The sequence below is a fragment of the Saccopteryx bilineata genome, chromosome 6 (genome assembly GCF_036850765.1).
Source record: "Saccopteryx bilineata isolate mSacBil1 chromosome 6, mSacBil1_pri_phased_curated, whole genome shotgun sequence".
Classification (NCBI taxonomy): domain Eukaryota; kingdom Metazoa; phylum Chordata; class Mammalia; order Chiroptera; family Emballonuridae; genus Saccopteryx; species Saccopteryx bilineata.
In genome coordinates, this window is record NC_089495.1 from 195,314,901 (window position 1) to 195,328,103 (window position 13,203).

At 47.1% G+C, this 13,203-nt stretch overlaps 1 protein-coding gene across 1 annotated transcript in view; it reads right to left on the bottom strand.

Annotated features, from left to right (window-relative positions):
- Window positions 1-13,203, bottom strand: part of KCNK15 (potassium two pore domain channel subfamily K member 15) — a 284,394-nt gene that overhangs the window by 208,320 nt on the left and 62,871 nt on the right. The gene's annotated exons all lie outside the window — the stretch shown is intronic.

Consider the following 13,203-nt stretch of genomic DNA (forward strand, 5'->3'; position numbering starts at 1 on the left):
GTGGTTTTCCTGAAGCAACCTCAAAGTTCAAGTACCAAAAGAATGACAAGAAGATGTTGGGCAGTAAAAACAAAACAAATGTCCACTGCAGGTAGTATAGAATTGGTCAAGGGTTTAGGTTTAGAAACTGTCTGGCCTTGGTTAAAATCATAGCACTGCGCTTTACTGACTGTCCTTGGTCAAGTCAGTTTTCTCATCCATGAGTGATGAGAATGAGACATGTTTAAAACCGTGAGGATATAAGCTCTTGAGGACCGGAATTTTTGTCTTTTTCCACTGTTATAACCCCAGCACCTAGACCAGGGCATAGCTCGTTGTGAATGTTCAATACATATTTATTGGATGAGTGAATGAACTATACATTTATCCAACAATAACTCTTAGGTAGGGAGCTGTTTTGTTGAAAAGATAATATGACAGCTGCTCGGAGTGGAAAGTGAATACCCCCCTCTTTCCTTACCACCTTACTCTGGGAGGAGGAGGGAGGAGAGGAGGGAGATCTAGGCAGATTCTGAGATAGGTAAAGAGACTCTTCCCCTGACAGTCTCCCCGCCAGCACGCTGACCTGCTTACCCCCGTCACAGTCACTCTGCCCTCACCTCCCAAACAAGTCTCTAGCTGAGAACAGCAATCCCATGATAATGCAGGATGGATTCATTCCAGCAATCTCTAGAGCTTCCTGATATAATGTTGAGCTGTTAAACTCTGCTCATCGGTTTGATGGGTTAAGAAGTCTGAAGTCACCATGTCCCTACATTTCTCAGTGAACCGTGCCATGTAGTGGCACATAGAATAAATAACAGCCCTGGGGAATGTGTGCCTTGTTTTAAAAAATTACACGCAAGGACATCACTGGTGAAATGAATGTATTTCAACTCTGTCAGTCATGTTTCTATCCACAAGTCTTAACAAGATGAAATTCTAAGTTGTTTCATTGCCCAGGGCCATTGTAGAAGTCCAAAGCATAAAACAAAGAGACAAACCTTAAAGAAATAGGGATTCTTGATATCCTTAGTCCCTCAATAATCAGCATTGTCATCATAGTCATCATCACTCTGAGAAGCACCACCATCGCCACAGTTAATCATACTACTGTCACACCATCATGTCACCATCAACACCACCCTCAACCAAATCAAGCTCAATGTTGCCAACAACAGTGAAACCACCACCATTGCCATCGCTGCCACTATCACCACCACCACCACAACCACCACCATCACTACCACCACCACCACATCACCACCACCATTACCACCACCACCGCCATCACCGCCACCACCACCATCACCATCCCCACCACCATCACCACCATCACTGCCACCACCACCACCACCACCATCACCATCACCATCACCATCACCATCACCATCCCACCACCATCACCACCACCACCACCACCATCACCACCACCACCGCCACCACCGCCACCACCACCATCCCCACTACCATCACCACCACCACCACCACCACCATCACCACCACCACCACCACCATCGCCACCACCACCGCCACCACCGCCACCACCACCGCCACCACCGCCACCACCACCACCACCACCGCCACCGCCACCACCACCATCCCCACTACCATCACCACCACCACCACCACCACCACCACCACATCACCCCCACCATTACCACCGCCACCACCATCACTGCCACCACTGCCATCCCCACCACCACCACCATCACCACCACCACCATCACTATCACCACCACCACCACCACCACATCACCACCACCATTACCACCGCCACCGCCATCACCGCCACCACCACCATCACCACCACTACCACCACCATCACCATCCCCACCACCATCACCACCATCACTGCCACCACCGCCACCATCACCATCACCATCCCTACCACCACCATCCCACCACCATCACCACCACCACCACCATTACCACCATCACCGCCGCCACCACCGCCACCGCCATCACCGCCGCCACCACCATCCCCACCACCACCATCACTATCACCACCATCACCATCCCCATCACTACGACCACTGCCGCCGCTGCCGCCACCATCACCACCACAACTGTTACCACTTCCAGCATCTCCATCTCCATCATCTTCACTGTGAAAACTATCGTGACCATTGTTACCACTACATAGTAAATGATACTGGGGCCCCGCCTGGATGCCCTTCATCAGGCTGGTACACTAGACCCCTAACTGCTGTGAGAGTTGGTTGTTCACAGGTCACAGATACTCCCTTCTGAGAATTCCCCTCAACCAACAGAACTTCCTTGCCAGGAAATTCTAGGAAGCTCCCCCACTGAAAGCAGCCTGCACCCAATGACTGACTACCTGCAAGGTATAAGTCCCCTGACCCTTTGCGTCACGCTGGGAGAGTTCTGTGGTATTTATTCTCCAGAGCTCTGTGTTGGATCAGAACCTACCTTATTTTGCCTAGCTTTCTCTCCTGTCTTATTCCCCTTCCCTCATCTCTTAACCGGTTTCACCTTGAGAAGTCCCTCAATAATTATTTCTACAAGAATCCTAGTTCAGACTTTGTTTCAAGAGAACCCAATCTAAGACACACTTTAGTCAATGCTCCAGGAGGTGGGTTTTGGACAGTGTTCCTGCCATATCCCCTTCTTGGAGAGAGACTACCTGTGCAGACAGTGGTGTGCTGAAGCTGGCCAGCTCTAGCTCGTCAGAGTCCATTGTGCACATTTCCCCCAGCTCTGCATTCAGTGGCATCCCATTGGTAGCTTAAATCATCCATGGTGGTAGTATTTACACTATAGAAATTGGCAAAAACTTTTTCTGTTGTTTGTTTTGAAGTACTGTTAAATATTTACTGGCACACCACTGGGCACAGGCCACCATGCAATTCCAAACCTTTGTTGGAATTCCAACCCAAGGTTGAAACTTAAAGGTCTGAGATAGGCTACTATACCTGGGGAGACTTATCCATAAGTTACCAGTGGCCCATGAGTTATGTGGCAGGTAAGACAAAATAGCTTAGGGCAGCAGATGTCTCATGGCATTGGGAAATCAATAAATTGTGGTCAGCCTGACCTGCGGTGGCGCAGTGGATAAAGCATTGACTTGGAATGCTGAGGTCGCCGGTTCAAACCCTGGGCTTGCCTGGTCAAGGCACATATGGGAGTTGATGCTTCCGGCTCCTCCCCACACCCTTTCACTCTCCCCCCCTCCCCCCAACCTCTCTAAAATGAATAAATAAATTTTTTAAAAAATAACCTATTGTACACCTTGAAGAATTGGAAAAAGAGCAAATAAACCCAAAGTAGCACAAGGAAGGGAATAATGAAGGTGACAACAGAAATAGATGAAATAGAATCAACAACCCAAAACATAAAATAAAAATAAATAAATAAATAGGCCCTGGCCGGTTGGCTCAGCGGTAGAGCGTCGGCCTAGCATGCGGAGGACCCGGGTTCGATTCCCGGCCAGGGCACACAGGAAAGCGCCCATTTGCTTCTCCACCCCTCCGCCGCGCTTTCCTCTCTGTCTCTCTCTTTCCCTCCTGCAGCCAAGGCTCCATTGGAGCAAAGATGGCCCGGGCGCTGGGGATGGCTCTGTGGCCTCTGCCTCAGGCGCTAGAGTGGCTCTGGTCGCAACATGGTGACACCCAGGATGGGCATAGCATCGCCCCCTGGTGGGCAGAGCGTCGCCCCCTGGTGGGCAGAGCATCGCCCCCTGGTGGGTGTGCCGGGTGGATCCCGGTCGGGCGCATGTGGGAGTCTGACTGTCTCTCCCTGTTTCCAGCTTCAGAAAAATGAAAATAAATAAATAAATAAATAAATAAAAATAAATTGTGGTCAGTTGGCGAGGAGAGTTGAATAATGATAATAATCAGAGCTGCCATTTATTGAATGTCAGGCTAAACTTGTGTTGTACTAAGCATTAGTACATTCTTGCATACATTCTTAGGTAATTCTTCTGATACCCTTTGTAGGAACTTTATTAGCCCGTTTTATTGGACTGAACAAGTTCAAGGAGGTGAAGTGCTTGCTCAAGAGCACATTGCTTGTTGGTGGAGAAACTGGGATTACTCTTGGAATGTCAGACTCCCCACCTGAAGGTGGCCCCGATAATACTCATCATGTGTTGCCAGAAAGAATGGTGTGTGAAGTGTAAAGTGCTCAGCATATTGCCTGGCACGAAGTGAACACCCAGTAAATGTTAAACTGCTATTATTCATCTCCGCATTCACTTCTAATTATTTCCTTAGGACAAAATTCCTAGAAGTGGAATTGCCAGATCAAAAAGAATGTTTGTTTTTAGGGCTTTTTAATGCAGTCTGCCAAATTGCCCTCCGGGAAAGCTGTGCCAACTCACAGAACTACCAGCTGTGTGTGGGGAAAGGACCAGAACAGCGTTAGCGGTGAGTGGCGCCCTCTTGCCATTCTCTCAACAATGAGTATCATCATAAAGAACAAAGAGAGGGAGGAAGAGCACGGAGAAGGAAAAAGAAAACTTGCTGATCAGAGGGGGTTAGGGGTGGGAATCTCTTATCGTTGGTTTGCTTTCTAGTGAGGTTGAACATTTTATTCTTTTTAAAATTTATTTTTATTTTTTAAAAATATTGGCCATTTGTTTTTGTTATTTGGCAATTTGCCTGGTCAGGTGTTTCATTATTTGTTGTTGTTGTTGGGACATGTGCTGGTGTTTCAATAACTGGCCCACTACCCAATTCGAGAAGTCGCGTTCCATCCTGCATGGGCGGCAGTTCCTATAAGAGAGCTTTGGCCTTGTTCCCCATTGCCAAGTTCCCACCTTGGTGGTCAATCTGATTTCCTGGTTCCTCTAGGTTTGGGCTTCCGCTTCATTCTCGCTAGGACTCCTTGCTATCTGAACATCTCTTTTCACCATACCTTGCCAGCCTGAGATGTGTAGGTTCCCAGAGCAACTAATAATTTAGTATCTTTTTCTCTTTAAGTACATGGTTGTTCAACATTTGTTTAGAAGAGAGACTGAGCAATGCATGAAGTTGTAACTGAGATGGAAGACTCCTTGTAGCAACAAGCAATTCAGCTCTGGCCCCAAACTTGCAGAGCTGGTTTAATGAAACTAGAGCCCAGCAGTTAAGCAGACCCATCTTCCTTAGAAGGCTGTTTAATAGTCTAAATCATCTCCTTCCACTCCTCTAATACCCCAAACAGTTTTTTAAAGCATCACCTTTAAGTAGGTATAGTGACATCCTTGAGAGGAATTCGAGTCACTATAATTCTCTTCATCTCTAAAGTTGTTTTAGAGCCCCAGTGATGCTTAGCACTTCCTAGAGATTGGCACTCTTGGTAACTGCCCCTCTGACTAGTGCCTTCCTGGTTATGTCTGGATTTCTGAGATCTTTGAAGTCATCCCTTGCCAAAGAGGTTATCCAGGGGGAAATACCATGAAAGAAATGTATAGAAAATCTGGTTTTCCTGGAAGAAGACACCATTACCATCTATTAAATTGGAGAATAATTTTTAAAAGGGAGAGAGAGAGAGAAGGAAAGAAAATGAATTATCTAAAAATTTAACCAAGGATTCCAGGAAAATGCTACTAAAGGAGATTTCTTTTTTATCTCCTGGATAAGCAGAGGGCCTGGATAAATGGAGAAATATCCTATGTTTGTGGAAGGTAAGGCATAGCATTGTAATAATGTCAATTCATATATTTCTAACTAAATATTTGTGGAAGAGAAGTTGACAAACCAATTCTAAAACTTGTACAGAAGAACAGATTTCCATAAGTAGCTAAGACAAGTATTCTAAAAAAAATAAAAGCAAAGGTGAGATTTCACCCAACAAGATATTGAGGCATGCTATAAATGCTAGTTTGACAAAGTGTGCTATTAATGCAAGATCTGTAGACCAATGGAACAGAGGAGGGGAAACCAGAAACAGACTCATGTATTTGGATATTTGGTATGTCATAGATGTGGCACCATAAATCAGTGGGGAAAGGACGAATTATATTAAAGGACTTTATTAAAGGATGGATGGATATGTATTAAACAATAATGACATGTATACACTAACAATTGCACTAAGACACTAAGTAGGACAGTTCCAAGCTTGGTTAATTTGGAGGCTCAATGACATCATTAAGGAACTAGTTTCCTTCTTTTACCTGCTCCACCAAACAGTGTTTCAGCTTTGTCCTAATTTAGCTTTCCTCTTGGTTGCAATAAGTATATGTCCAGCGCTGGGAAAGGTAATGTTTCCGTCTATGTGCCTATTTTTCAAGAGCAAGGGAACCTTTCCAAGTAGCTGCTTGCCCCCCAATCTCACTCCTGTCACATCAGTCAGACTTGAGTCATAAGCATACACCAAACATAGGCAAGAGGAATGGCTGTGCAGTCACCCAAATAAAAATAGTGGAAGGGACAGGAAGATGGATTTGGGTCGGCAACCCACCGTGTAGGGTTAGATGACTTCAGGAAGAAATGGAACTGGGAACTGAAATAGGCACTAAGGCTCATTTTCTCTGTTCATCTCTACAGAATTCTTTTTCACTCTCTTGCTTCTCTGCGTAGTCTGGCTTTCTTTGCCCCACATGGCCCATGACCCCTTCAAGGCTCCTTTAGCCCTGCCTTAATTTCTCCTCCCAGTTCATGGACAAGTACCTGCAGTACAAGCCTACCAGGGTAGGCTAATTGCTCTAACAAGTCTGAAATCTCAGTGACTTTATTTCTTGCTTACATCACAGTCCAATTGGGGTCAGTGTGCATGCATGTGTGTGTGTGTGTTGGTCGAGGATGACCCAAGAAGAATGGCAGCGTTGACACAGGGACTGCTACAGGGGAAGCCTTGCTTGCGAGCAGCTCAAACCTGCTCCGCAATGAGCCCAACATCGTTCCCTCTGTCTTCCTGTCTCCAGTCAATCTCCCTCCCTCTCCCTTGTTTCTGCCTCTGCCTCTCGTTTCTGTCTCTTGTGTTTCTCTGTTACTATGTCCCTGATTCTTTTCTCATCGCTGTCTCTTTCTACCTTTTGTTTTTTTCTTTTTCTGGCTCTTGTCCAAAGAGATGGTTTATTGGGACAGGAATCATACCTCTATACAGTTCCTTCCCTCCCCTTCCCTCCCTTCCTCTTTCCCTCCCTCCCTCCCTCCCTTCCTTCCTTCTCTTTTATTCTTTCCCAGAAGCCCCCCCCCCAAATAGTAAGTGAAAATGCTCTCCATGGAGAAGAAGGTGTGTTCTTGACCCCCTACACACTTGGCCCACCACTAAAGCACATCAAGTGCATTTACATTGGGAGAACAGAGACTGGAAGTGATAGGAAAGAAGCAGCAGGAAGCAGTGGACTGAGCCCTAGGTCCTGGCTTTGTTCCAGCTCTGCCTGACCTTCCAGATGACACAGGACAGTTCCCTGCCATTCTGAGGTTTTGGGATGTCCCCTAGCCTGCTACATAATCGTACACAGTTCTTTGCAGTCTTTGAAGAGCACGTGCACTCAGAATATCCTTGGGGGAGGCGGGGCAAAGGTGCTCTATCCATTCTATAGCTATAGAGGGGGTACAGGTCACACAAGGTGGTAGCAGAAACACTTAATGGCCTCTGCTATAGGTAGAGCCTCATCAGCCTCTAGCTCAAGGGGGAGTGGCTCTTAATAAAGTGTTGATGAGAATTTGCTGAAATACACTGGCCACAATGATGAGGACAATAATAGTTAGTATGGTAAGCATTTATTATGTACTATGCAATGTGCTAAGTGCTTTATATGTAATATCTCACTTTATTCTCTCCCACACCACTCCCAGTCCTGTCAGATAGATACCTATATCATTCCCATTTTATAGGTGAGAAAACTGAGACAAGAGAAATTTAGTAATTTGCTAAGATGGATAACTACATAGCTAGTAAATGTCAGTGCAATTGAAGTAAATGGGTGGATAGGTGGCTGGCTGGCTGGATGGAAGAATAAACTGATTTTTGGGATGGTCAGGAAATCTTACATTGATACACAAATATAACCAACAGAACTTGGTCTCTCTCCCTCTCTCTCTCTCTCTCTCTCTCACACACACACACACACACACACACATACATGTAGACACTAACACACTCAGGTGAGGCAGACACAGAGGAATAAACACTATCAGTAGAAGACACCAGCATATACCCATTCAAGCAGATGCAGACCCACACAAAGATCATGTGCACATGGGTCATGTGCACAGAGAATGAACAAGCACTCTCTCTCTCTACCTCTGTCTCTCTATCTCCCCCATTTCTGTCTCACACACATACCCCCCAATACATACAAAGACCAGGCTGCATGTTGCATTGAAAGCCGGACTACATTCACTTAACACAAGAACATAAGCTTTGCTAGGACATGCTTAGTGACAAAGCCATTCCCAGACAAGGATACAGATATGCAGAAATGCCCAGCTATTCAGAGACATGCACACATACACAGAGATGTCTGACCCGCAGACACGCAGACACACCTCAGCAGGCAGAACACAAACAGGAACAGTCATTTTCTCTCTACAAAGCAGCAAACCGGGCCCTGTCAGGCTCAGCCACTTTCCAGCCACTTCTCACTTTCTCTGGGAAGGCACTTGCCTGGGTCTTGCTAAATATTAAATATGCAAAATTTAGGGGCTGCTTCCCTCAGTGCTTCATCTTTGGGGAGAGATGCTGAAAAGGAGGTACCATCCACACTGCTCTTTTCTCTTGATGCTCCAAAACTTGGCAGGGCCGCCCCCCTCCATTTCCTTCCTGATCCTCTTCTGTCCGGTCTGTCTCTTAATCTGGCTCAGGTTATCTCTGGAACTTCCTCAGGCTCAGCCCTTCCTCCTGCCCTCTCCTCAGCGTTGGCTCCCCCCCCCCAAGTCCTGCTGGTGGGGCCCCATGTTCCCCCTCCTCCACTTCACCTTTCCATGGGGCATTCCTTCTCAGCCTCCCCTGTCAAAAACAATCAATGGCTGGCCCTGGCCGGGTGACTCAGTGGATAAAGCACCATCCTCGTGTGCTGAGGTTGTGGGTTTGGTCCCTGGTCGGGGCACGTAGAAGGAGCAACCAATGAGTGCACAACCAAGTGGAATGGTAAGTTGATGTTTCTCTCTCTCTCAAGTCAATGGGGGAAAAAATGTCTGTGGCTTTTTAGTTCAGGACTTACTCAAGACGAGAGAAGTTAACCCTTTGAATTTACTCCACTACATTCCTTCCAGAGCAGCCCAGGAATCATTTTAAAATGCATATGCAAAAGCTATGACTTGACTCTGTGTGTGTATGTGTGTGTGTGTGAGTGTGTGTGTGTGTGTGTGTGTGTGTTCTTGGGGCCAGGAACAGTACCAGGCACACAATAGCTGCCATTTTCAGCTTAAATGTCACCTCCCTTGGGAAGCCTTCCTAGATCCCTTCAGCTGGGTTACATAGGGGGCACACACATGTACACAGATATAAATCTTGTATGAGACATCACAATAGTAATTTAAATTATTATTATAGTGAAATATTACACAATGTTGTCATTAAATGATTACTAGCATAATTATTTACTTAATGTTGCTAGACTGTGAAGTCCATGAAGTCAGAGACCAAGTCTGTTTAACTCATCTCTGTTCTCTGTTCTTAGTACCGATACAGTGACCGCCAGAGGGTGGTACTCAAAACTTACTCAATGAATGTATCTGTTAAGGGCCAGGCACTACACAGGCTTTGCAAAGTGAATGTTAAATTTCTATTACAGTTAACAGTCAATATTATTAGACATTAATTTCAGGTATACAGCATAGTGGTTATACAATTATATAATTTACAAAGTGATCCCCCTAAGGACTCAAGCACTCACCTGGCCCCCTACGTAGTTATTACAATATTATTGACCATATTCCCTGTGCTGTACCTTACATCCCATGACTATTCTGTAACTACCAATCTGTACTTCCTAATCCCTTCCCCTTTTCCCCCCATCCCCCCAACCCCACTCCCATTAGGCAACCACGTTCTCTGCATCTATGAGTCTGTTTCTGTTTTGTTTGTTCATTTACTTTGGTCTTTAGAGTCTACATGTAAGTGAAATCACATGCTAAGTATACTCACCATTTTTTTTTTCTTTTGGTATTTTTCTGAAGCTGGAAACGGGGAGAGACAGTCAGACTCCCGCATGCACCCGACCGGGATCCACCCGGCACGCCCACCAGGGGGCGACGCTCTGCCCACCAGGGGGCGACGCTCTGCCCACCAGGGGGCGATGCTCTGCCCCTCCGGGGCGTCACTCTGTTGCGACCAGAGCCACTCTAGCACCTGGGGCAGAGGCCAAGGAGCCATCCCCAGGGCCTGGGCCATCTTTGCTCCAATGGAGCCTTGCTGTGGGAGGGGAAGAGAGAGACAGAGAGGAAGGAGGGGGGGAGGGGTGGAGAAGCAGATGGGCGCTTCTCCTGTGTGCCCTGGCCGGGAATCGAACCCGGGACTTCTGCACGCCAGGCCGATGCTCTACCACTGAGCCAGCCGGCCAGGGCCTATACTCACTTTCTGATGAAAGCACTAGAGGACCTTCCCAAGGACTCATAGCTAAAACAAGGATGGCCACACCCAAGGCAAGCAGCACTTCAGCCCCAAGCCCCCCAGGCGTGCAGCCCCTGGCATCTACGGTTCTGATTCCTCACCCTTCCCTGTCGAACACTCACCACCACCCCCACACCATCTCAAGCCCCCCCTTCCCTACTGCCAAACTTGTTCTTAGAACACATAATTCATATTTAGGAGCAAATCGTGGACAACTTAGATTTCCACTGGGGAAGTTAGGTATTTACAAAGGATCAAAGATTTAAGTTTATGGGTGCAAACCTACTGGTGGAACTGTAGGCATGAGCTACAAGAAAGGAGAAATCACACCAGGAGTCCACTGCCTCTGCTGTTGGCCAGAGGGTGAGTCTGCTTTGCTGGCTGCCTCTCCTCCTCCACACTGTCACCTTTGGACCGCCTGGCACTCTTACCAGGGGAGCAGGCAACCTGGAGTGCAGTAAGGAAAGCACTGGCTCACATCAGGAAGCTTCTGTCCTGTCCTGCCACCAGCTTTGCCCCAAGGTGCTGGGTGGCCTTAAGCAGTCCCTTGCACCTTCTGAGCCTGTTTCCCTCTCTCCCAGAAGAGGGAGTTGGATGGCTTTCTAGATCCCTCCAGTGCTGGACATCTGCCTCTGACAGATGGCGCTGTCCTGTCCTTAGTAGTAGGACCTCAGCCTTGCGGAGCACTGACTGTGTTTGGGCACCGTTCTAAGAATGCCACATTCATTCCTCAGTCGATGATGACACACAGATGATGACACACAGTTGTAAAATGGAGACAGTGCCTCACTGTCTCCATTTTACAACTGAAGAAACTGAGGCCCAAAGAGGTTGATTCACTTGCTCAAGGTTACTGTTCCATTGTGGCATATCACATTATCCCAAAACTTCGTGGTGCGAAACCACAACCATTTATTCTGCTGGTCAGGAATCTGGGGAAGGCTCAGCTAAGCACTTCTTGCTTGAGTGTCTCATGCAGTTACCATCACATGTCAGCTAGGGCTGTGTCAAAGAGGGACACCTAAGATCACTCACTCACATGTCTACCAGTTGATACCGGCTGTTGTCTGGGAGGCCAGCAGGGCTTATGGTGGCTTCCCCAGCACAACCATCTCTGGGTAGTCAGGCTTCTTACAAGGAGGTTGGCTTTCTACAGAGCCAGTCACCGAGTAAGATGGAAAGCAGCTGCAGGAAACTTTCTGACCTAGCTTCAGAAGTTTGCATGTCACTTCTTTTGCATCCTACTGGTTACAAGCCAGTCACTAAGGTTGACCCAGTTTAAGGGACGAGAACGTAGACTTTACCTCTCAATGGGAGGACAAAGAATGTGCACACATGTTTTAAAACCACCACAAGGATTCAGCTGATAAGTAGAAAAGCTGGGATTTGAACCTCCAAAGGTTGGACTCTCAGGCATTCCTTATGGGTCTCGTAGGAGGGTTGTGGGCACAAGAGGCAGAAGTCTCAGTTTTCCCAGGGTCCCTCTGGCTGTTGGGTGTGGATGTAGGGGCCAAGGGCAGAAGCATGAACACCAGAGAGGAGGTTGCTACATGATGCCTGGTGAGAGTTGATGGGAGCTTAGCTCAGGGTGGTAATAAAGGGGTGGTGGGGAGAAATTGTCAGATTCTGGATACATTCTTGGGCATAGACTTGATAGGAATTGATGATGGATTGAATGTGGCAGGTGAGAGAAAGAGAGAAACCAGAGATGACTCCAAGATTTATGGCCTGAACCATGGGGAAAAAATGAAGCTGCCAATTACCAAGATGGGCACAATTGGGGGCGGGGGTGGGCGATTGACTCTTAATTGTCACACCAGGCTGCTTTCAGCTAGGTCTGGTTCCTGGGAAGAGGGGAGGGGAATTAGCACGAATATTTACCTGTGCCAGACGCTATGTTGGCTAGTTCCCATGTTGTGACTGCAGAATTTTAGGAAGGACCCCAAAGACTCTGGCCCTGGTATAAACTACCCTCCTGTTCGAGTGTGGGTGAGACCTATGCATATAATGACATCTCACTACTAGGATTATGTCACCTTATACGACAAAGGGAAATTATCCAGGTGGACTTAATTAAATCACAAGGGTGCTTTAAAAGTAAAGTTTTCTCATCTTATCAAGCAGAAGGGAAGTTAGAGTCAAAGGATGAGAAGTGTTTGACATCCTGTGATGACCCTGAAGAAGGAGAAGACCATGTGTAAAGACCAGAGAGCCACTTCTAGGAGGTGGAGAGCGACTTCAGCCAATGACCAGCAGGGAAACAGAAGACTCAGTCCTATAGCCACAGGAAGTGAATACTATCAACAACCTGAGTGAGATTGGAAAAGGAATTTTCTCCAGAGCCTCCAGTTAAGAACCCAGTCTGGCTCACAGCTTGTGAGGCCTAACCAAAGAACCCAGTTGAGCCTGCTCTGACTTCTGACCTATGGAGCTATAACTTAATAAATGGGTTTTGTTTTTAAGCCTCTTAGTTTGTGGCACAGCAATAGAAACTCACTTTACTAAATCCTCACAACCATCCAAATGGAGGGTCCCATCCCCTTGTACAGAGGGAACAGGTAGGTGAGGTAAAGGGCTTTGCTCTAGGTCACACAGGATAGTGCCAGAGTTGGGATTGAAACTCTGGAATCTTGCCATCTCATCTTACCATGCTTCATGGAGAGGGTATCTGAGCAGCTGGCAGAGGTTCAACATCCGAGGCCTGACTGGATGGGC